This window comes from Juglans microcarpa x Juglans regia, chromosome 8D (genome assembly GCF_004785595.1).
Source record: "Juglans microcarpa x Juglans regia isolate MS1-56 chromosome 8D, Jm3101_v1.0, whole genome shotgun sequence".
NCBI classification, from domain to species: Eukaryota; Viridiplantae; Streptophyta; class Magnoliopsida; order Fagales; family Juglandaceae; genus Juglans; species Juglans microcarpa x Juglans regia.
This window is the reverse complement of record NC_054608.1, coordinates 33,559,456-33,568,377: the sequence shown is the minus strand read 5'-3', so window position 1 is coordinate 33,568,377 and position 8,922 is coordinate 33,559,456. Positions and strand designations below refer to the sequence as shown.

The 8,922-nt window shown below is 34.2% G+C and overlaps 1 pseudogene; it reads right to left on the bottom strand.

Annotated features, from left to right (window-relative positions):
* LOC121241779 overlaps positions 1 to 8,922 on the bottom strand; it is a 135,118-nt pseudogene that overhangs the window by 73,173 nt on the left and 53,023 nt on the right.

The window sequence follows — 8,922 nt, the reverse complement described above, 5'->3', positions numbered from 1 at the left end:
GAAATAAATGTAAAACTCAATGTATTCTTTTTCTACTCTTACAGTACTTTCTTCCAACACTTCACGGATATCCTCATGAAACCACAGTCTACTACGTTTGCTAGGTTCTTCGGGTGATTCTAGTCGAACAATTTCTCGTCCCATATCTTGTAGCAAGTCGTGCATCCAGACACGTTCATTACTCCCTTCAATAGTAAGAGTAATAAGACACTTGTCTATAAGCCTCTTGATTCCATGAACCGGGAAAAAATCACAACAATCAAATATTTTCTTAACATTAGCCAAACGTTCTCCTTTGAAGAAAAATGCAATGTCAAGGAATATTTCCTTCTCAGTAGCATGCAGACCTTCATAACTCACTAAGAGTACTTTTTTAATATCATCGTTGGGAATCTTTCTATATTTATCTAATGCACTTTTCCATTCATCTATACTTTGACCTTTTAGATTTGAACCTAGCACTTTTAAAGCTAGTGGAAGACCTTGAGCATATTTTGTTACCTGTTTAGAGAGTTTCACATAATCTTCAAGTGGTTCGTCTTTCTTGAAAGCATGCAAGCTAAACAGTCGAAGAGCTTCATTCTCATCCAAAATCATCATCTCGTATTTTGAATCAACTTCAAAGGCTTCTAATAAGTGTTGATCTCTTGTTGTGATGAGAATTCTACTTCCTGAGCCAAACCAAGCACGATCTCTAGCTAGTATTTTTAGTTGGTCCATGTTATCTATGTCATCAAGAACTAGTAGAATCCTTTTAAAGCAAAGTCTATCTCGAATCACATTTACTCTTCTGTCAACATCATCAATATTCAATATTGTTCCTAAGATCTTGGACATAAGTCTATTTTACAGCTCAAGTAGACCTCCTGTCGTTCTGAAGTTTCTCTAATATTTCTCAAGAAAAAATTTTCTTCAAATTGAAAAGAAATCTGGTTGTAGATATCATTTGAAATAATTGTCTTACCAATTCCACCGGTTCCAAATATCCCTACCACGTGAATAATATCATTCATTCCGATATTTAAATGTTGATCATAAATGTCACTTATACGAGACTCTATCCCAACCGGATACGTGGCAACACTTAAAGGTGTTTGATTTACTATTCTTGAGTCCACCTCTTGAATGATTTCTTTGATAAATTCTGACTCATCCCTATCAATAAAAAAGAGAAGAAAAATTTAGGCTTTCCATAGGTAAATGGCATATGAATATGATTGAGTTAAAAATATTAAAAATTATTTATATCAGCATATTGTTTATTGCAGCCTCAGCACACCTAATGTATTGAGTTAAAAAAAAAAAAAAATACACTACGTGAAGTGTGTGGAGAGTACGGCTGATGTATAGCCGGACTCTAAAAATATATATTGTTTTATTCCTTTTTTTTTTTTCTCCACGAAAGTGACAGCAATATGTTACGATGTCAATGCATAGCGTTTTCCTTCCTTAAATCTGAATGTTTCAATATTAGATTGTGCATTATTTAAGAGTATTTGTGAGTCTTTATATCTAGAAACAAATTGAAACTAAAAACCACTACTGATTTAAGAGATTCCCAAATCTTCTTCTTTATATAACCCAAATAATAAACAATTCCAACCCTTTTTCTTAATTACTTTTTTTCCAACTATCATTGATCAGTTATGTAATGGACGAAATTTCATATATTCCTCTATATATTTATTTCATATTATATTCATCAAAAGACAAATGGCAAACAAAAAAAACATGTATTTTTATTTATTTCATGTTCTTCTATTTCTCCATTAAACTTTATGTACATGAAACTAATCTAGATACTAAATCCCAGAATCAGAAAGGATTTCTAAAACTTGACCATGTTTTGCATATAATTATTCAATGCCAAAAATAATCAGAAATATCAAATAGTTTTCTTTTTGTATAGTATTTTATCTTCACTAGTTCTTCCATGCAGTCAGATCTTGGATTATTTGTCTCAATTTTTTCCATAAATATCTCAAATATATATATATATATATATATAGCATCACATACGCATACACATGATCATGAGAAAGTACATATAGGCAAAGCTTACCGGAATTTCGCTAATAGGAAACCAGATAAATCAGCTACTCTTTGCAAAGCTACCTTCCATTTCAGCATCTTTGCTTTATCCTTGAGCTTATCTCCAAGTTTATCAAAGGATTCTCCAAAAATCCCTTTTTGATGCCATACTTCCGATGGATCTACGTCGTAAAAAATTGGTAGAACAATTTGCTTCATTGTTTCCTTGCAATCAAGAATCTTCAATAGCTCATCTAAGCACCATCTTGATTCTGCATAGTTTTTAGAGAATACAATGATAGAAATCATTGACCATTCAATAGCTTTGAAAAGTGCGGGTGGAATCTCTTCCCCTCTTTCAAGATTATTGTCTATGTAAGTTTTGATTCCCCTTTGATTTAGAGCATGGTATAGATGGGAAATAAAGTTATGGCGAACATCTTCGCCTCTAAAGCTCAAGAATACATCGTGCTTCCATGGACGGATGGAAGGAGATGAAGAGGATGAAGAAGAGGAAGAAGCTCCTGATTGAAAGGCCATAGAAGAAGAAGTCATGCTCTTGATCAGTACGTATGCACGATTACAATTTAGCAAGAGATCCAATTATAGAGTTGCAGAACTTATCCCAAATAAATAATTATAGAGATAAAGTGGGTCAGAGAAAGGAGAAACTTCTCGGAAACTCCTTGGCAACAGCGTCGAACATGCATGCATGTGTTTACTCTGTACGATTGCAGAACTTTCAACCTTCAAAGTCGTATAAAATGATCAATTTGGTCCCGCAGCAATCAACTTTACTCTGTTTTAGCACATATCGATGTTGTTCCCACGTCTGGAATTGATAAAGAAGTATCCAAAATAGAAAGTGTGGTGCTACTTCCACTGAAAATTCGTATCGAATAGTGTAAAGTTTTTTGAGAATATTAGATATAATGTATGTGTTTCTCTAGCGTTTTTCAAGAAACAACTGCCTTCAAATTTAGAAGAAATTATGTTATGTACCAACTCCAAAGATCCCTACCATATGTATAATCCTTTACACTATTCGATGCTTAAAAGGGAATAAGTTTATCTCAATCACCTCCAAAATTAAAACATTTTTACAGAAAAAAAAAAAAGTAAATTCTACATTGCCACACTACTATAAACCATATATATACAACTGTCCACTTAAGAACCATAAACAAGGATGCTTGCCATTTTCCCTCTCTCTCTTCTTATCTCTTTCCTCTTTTTTTCTCCCCTTCTCCTCCTTTCTTTTTCTCTTTCCCCCTGTTTTCCATTGCTATCCTTAAAGTGATCAATTTGGTCTCAAAACAAGTTGATACTTTTTGAAAAGAAAAAATAGATGTTCAAGTTGGTCCATTGATTTCCATTAGTTGTTGTAAAAAGTTATTTAAAATGATCAATTAATTGGTCCCACAGCAATTGACTTTACTCTGTTTTAGCACAGATGCTTGTTGAAAAAGATGATCATGAAAATCATTCTATGCTATTCCCACGTCTAGAAATTGGGAAAGAAGTATCCAAAGTCTAAAATTCCCATACGGTGCAAGTTTATTTAATTAAAAAGAACAAAAATATGAGTACTCAATTCCTATACTCGATACTTGGTTTCATTTCTCCAAAAATACAAAAGAATCCTCATAATCTTATGTATCCACCCAAATGTTGAAATCCAAGAATCTCTTTCCTTTCCCATACCAGTGTGGTTAGTTTTCACAAAGAACATGATTATTTAACCACACATATGCTGATTCCTCTAATCTCATTCGAACACAGCTAGCATCCCATTTATTTCAAATGAATTACTTTTTGAGGTCTCTTTGCAATGGCTAAACCAGTCTAGAACCCTATTTCCAGAAAATATAATGCCACCTAAAGTAACCAATAAACCAAATCATATATATGCATAAAAGAGAGATATAATAAAGAGACAGAAACATCCCATTAATTAAAAATGCCCTATAAACCTTGAAACTCAATGGCGTTCAAAGTGGAAGTTGCAGCCTTTTGAATTTCCAAATCACACAAATTCTACTTCGAACTTCCAACATCAACATCATTTATCCTTGGTGATGAATTTGTGCCAAGAATGGAACAACTAACAAGACCCTGATAGCAGAGCAATATTTACTCTGATTCAATCTCCTCATGCTAATCCGTCTCCCCATCCACTGTTTGGTTGCTGATAAAGTTCAGCCTTTGGAACCAAACCAATCACGATTACTAGCCAAAGCCTTCAACTGTCCCCAATCATCCACATAATCAAGAATTAGAAGAACTCTGTTACAACGAAGTTTATTCTTTATCGCATTGATTCCTCTGTCGACATGCATGGCCAATATATCAGAAAAAAGAGTCTCTTGCAGTTGGACCATACCATACTGGCTCTTCGAAGTTTCCTTAACGTTTTTCAAGAAACAACTACCTTCAAATTTAGAAGAAATTATGTTTTGTACCGCTTTCGTAATAGATCCCTACCATATGTATAATATCATTCTTTCCGATGCTTAAAAGGGAATATACATGCTGCACCACGAGACACCACTCCGATTGGATGATTGGCAACCTCAAAGTATGTTAGATTTATTAATTTTTAGTCCACCAGAATTCTGCAGTTAAGCATGCATGGACAAGTGTAGTATTTGGATGGGTGACCTTGTGGGAAGACCCAGCCTCATGTTGCACCCCTCCTAATTTACCTATCAAGAAAAATTATAGCATTGTTAATGTAGATATGACCCATGGATGAATAAGAGGCAGTGACATTTGAGATGATGAGTTGAGCTTGTGGGTGTTTATTAATTGGATGGTATTGGTTTTGTATATGGCCCCAAAAGCTTGCGGCAATTGCTCAGTTTCTACAACTGAAGTTTTTAGAAAAAAAGTCATTAGCGGCCAATGATTTTAGACCAAAAAAGAATTTTCCAACGAGTAGACGGTGCAACATATGAGTAATTGCGGCAACCTCATACTTAGGAAAATATCACTTCGGGCAAAATATTGTTGTAGATAAAACTATTTTTTAGACCAAACTATAGGGATTTACTAGTGGCATTTCCGACCGTATGGAAGACTATTTAGAACGAACTCCATGGTTGAAAAAAGCTGATTAATCGTGGCCACTAGATGAATAGCTGGAAAAAGTGGTGAATCAGACAAAAATTAAGGGGCGAGCCAGTGACAAGCAGAGATGGCCACAATTGGCCTACTGCAACCGTTTTATGCACTATTAATTAAGAAGAACCAAAGGTCTAAAGTTCACACTGGAATTAATTATCAGTACAGTAATTTTTGTTCAAAACGGTGTTTGTGGGGTCAAGTAATTTACTTACTAAGCAAATAGTAAACAGTTATGTTAGAGCCACCGCTTGGAGCTCTCACTGGCTTTGGTATGTGTTTTTTTGAAGTTATTTTTTATATAGATTTTTTAACACTTTTAGATATTTAAAAAAAAATAAAATAAATTTAAAACATCATTAAAAAATACTTCTTTATTAATCAGAAAGTAAAAAAAAAAAAAAAAATCATTAAAATATACTTGTTTAATCACAAAGTAAAATAGAAAAATATTTTTTTATGATTTTTTATTTTACTTCGTGATTAAGGAAGTATTTTTAAATGATATTGTGAATTTTTTTTTTCAAAATATTTAAAATTGTTAAAAAAATCTACATATATAAAAAAAAGAACTAAAAAAAAAAATTACAAAAAAACATATGCTAGAGCCCAGCAGGAGCCCCAGCGGTGGCTCTAACATTATTCAATAGTAAAACACATCATAATTAACAACCTTAAAATTTGAGTTGCAAATACAAAAATACAAATTGCTATTTATCTACAATAATGAGTCAATAACCAAAGGTAATATAATTTAATATGTGGAGGAACAAGGAGCTGATATGTTTACTGTCCCCTTTTTCATGATATTTAGAAAGAGAGAGAAAAAAATAAAATTGAAGACAGATTGAGATAGAACAAATAAATAGATTCTAGTAGGTCTATAAAAGATTCAATGGTTTTTTCTCATCATCTCATTATGTAGCATTAAATGATAGGTTCAAAAATAAAATATAATAAATAGTCTCTAATCATTTAATGACATATTATGAGATGATGAGAGGATAATGAAAAAATAGATTATGAATAACATTACTCGTTAAAAAAACGAAAGAATATAAACTGGTCATGAGTGTCAGTACGCAATAATTCCTATAAATAAATAAATAAAATAGCTAACTTGTAGGCAACTTCCTTATTTTTAAGAAAGTGTATTAATTAGGCCTGCGTTGTGTCTTCAATTTTTTCTAAATAAAAGGAAAATTAAAAGAAAAATGAGAAACTTGTTGACAACTTCATTGGAGCTTCTTGTCACTAGGCACAGGAAATCAAGCACCAACTTTTCAGTTTTACCTCTCCATTTTCCCTTCTCTTCTTCCCATCGTTCCCCCAGATTTCTCTCTTTTCTTATCTCTTTCCTCTCTTTTTCCACCTTCTCCTTCTTTCTTTTTCCCTTTTCCCCTGTTTTCCATTGCTATCTTTAAAGTGAGCAATTTGGTCTCAAAGCAAGTTGATACTTTTTGAAAAGAAAACAAAGATGTTAAAGTTGTTCCATTGATTTCTATCAGATGATGACTTTGCTGTAAAAAGATAAAAGAATATCCAACAAAGATACAACTTTAAATTTTCAACTTTAAATTTTCAAAGTTGTTTAAAAAAGAACAAAAATATTCATCATCCTATTAAATATGATAATTGGTATCTTTGGTACTTAAATACCTTACGACCAATAATCCATCCTCGATCCGTCATTATCGCCGTGAGGAGAACGAAAGATGTTAGAGCAGGCGTAGTTTTTTTTTTTTTTTTTTTAAAGAGTTAAGGCCACATGTTCAAGAGTGACCCCTTCCCAAATTTATTAATAATAAAAACCCTTACTTGTGGCAGAGGAATACCATGAAAACAAAACAAGCATGTCGGGAAAAAAAATACATAACAAGCAATATGCCACAAAAACACCCAAAACTCCCCAAAATAAAACTAAAAATCAACAATGATATAAAAGCCCAACGACTCAAAGACCTATCAGATAAGGTAATGACAATTTATCCGTGCGAAGCAATCCTTTCAAATACTTTGGAACTCTCAACAAAGAACGCCAAACATAAGTCAAACCTTGAGCTCCCATTTTTGCTAAACAATCCGCCGGTGCATTTCCTTCTCGATAAATATGAGTTATGCCATAATCTCCACCTTCAAACAAACCCATAACCTCCTCCCAAAAATCTTCTAAATACCACACACCATAGCACTTCTTCTGAACCCAAGATACACAAACCAAAGAATCAGATTCAATATCCACATGACACAATCCCAAAGAACGGCAATATTTTAACCCAATTAATAATGCCTTCAACTCGGCAAGATTATTGGATCCCTCCCCAAGATAACATGAAAAAGAAAGCACCATATCACCCTTAAAATCCCGAATTACTCCTCCTGCACCTAATCTCCCCGGGTTACCAAGGCTACTTCCATCAATATTTAATTTGAATCTATCACATGAGGGCTTCACCCAATAAACCACTGTAACCGGCCTCAATTTGATTTGGCTAAGCGGAATGTTCAATTCTTTCAACCTCTCCTCATCAGCAAAAGCCATCTTTGTAAAACTAGACATGCTACTTAGCATTTTACTTAACTAGATACAAATAGACCTCCAAAGCACTTCCACTGAAAAACATTTGTCTTCCATCCTTGCCTTACATCCACGATGCCACAACTTCCAAATAATAAGAGAAGGAAGAAAACCTAAAATACAACCCACCTGGGACTTATTAGACGCACGTCGAAACCAAAGAAGCACCAACTCAAACCAACATTTATTTGGGTCGTAAGGGACACCCAAAATATTCGAAAACCTCTTCCAAATCCCAGCAGCAATGTCACCTTCAGCAAAGACATGATTCAAATCCTCATATCTTCCCTGCAAACAGCAATTACATTTAGAAGTAATAGGAATACCAACTCTCCTCAATCTATCATCCACACTTAAACCATTATGAAAAGCCTTCCACATAAGAATGGAAATTTTTTTTGGTATAGCTTCATGCCACACCCATTTAGCCCAAGGTACTGCTGGTGTCGTGACCCTCACACATTGCCAAGCACTTTTGGTGGAAAATAGTCCATTTTTATTATGAAGCCAAACCAATATATCTTGACCAGATTTATGAGCACCCAATAAGCTGCCAATCTCCTCCGCTTTTTGTACTCCCACTAGCCTCTCTAACAAGTCAAAATCCCAGCCATTAGCAACTTTTAAATCAGCCACCATCAGTCTTGGCACATCAATTACAGGATAAGAATTAGCAAGAGGGCCTTTACTCAACCATTTATCCCACCAAAAAGAAATATTACCATCCCGCACCCTCCATTTGGAATTATCCAAAACCTCCGGGATACATTTTACCACCATCTTCCAAAACCTTGAGCCTTTTTTAGGATCTAATAAAGATACATGTTTATCCCCAATATATTTAGCCCGAAAAAATTTTGCCCACAGATCCTCCCCAGTCAAAACCTTCCAAGCAAATTTCATATGAAGAGAAGTTTGTACCTCATCAAATTCCCGAATCCCAATTCCCCCCTCATCAGTTGGCTTACACATCAACTTCCAAGCAACCCATTTCTTCTTTTCCTTTCCATCTTTTTCCCCCCAAAAAAATGAACTCAAAAGTTTATTCAGATTCTTCAATACTCCTTTTGGCAATTGAAGAATAGACATAATATGGATCGGCATACTTGCTAACACATGCTTCAACAAAATCAACTTTCCCCAGCCGAAAGACATTTTAATTTCCATCCCCAAGTTTCTTCCTCACCCGG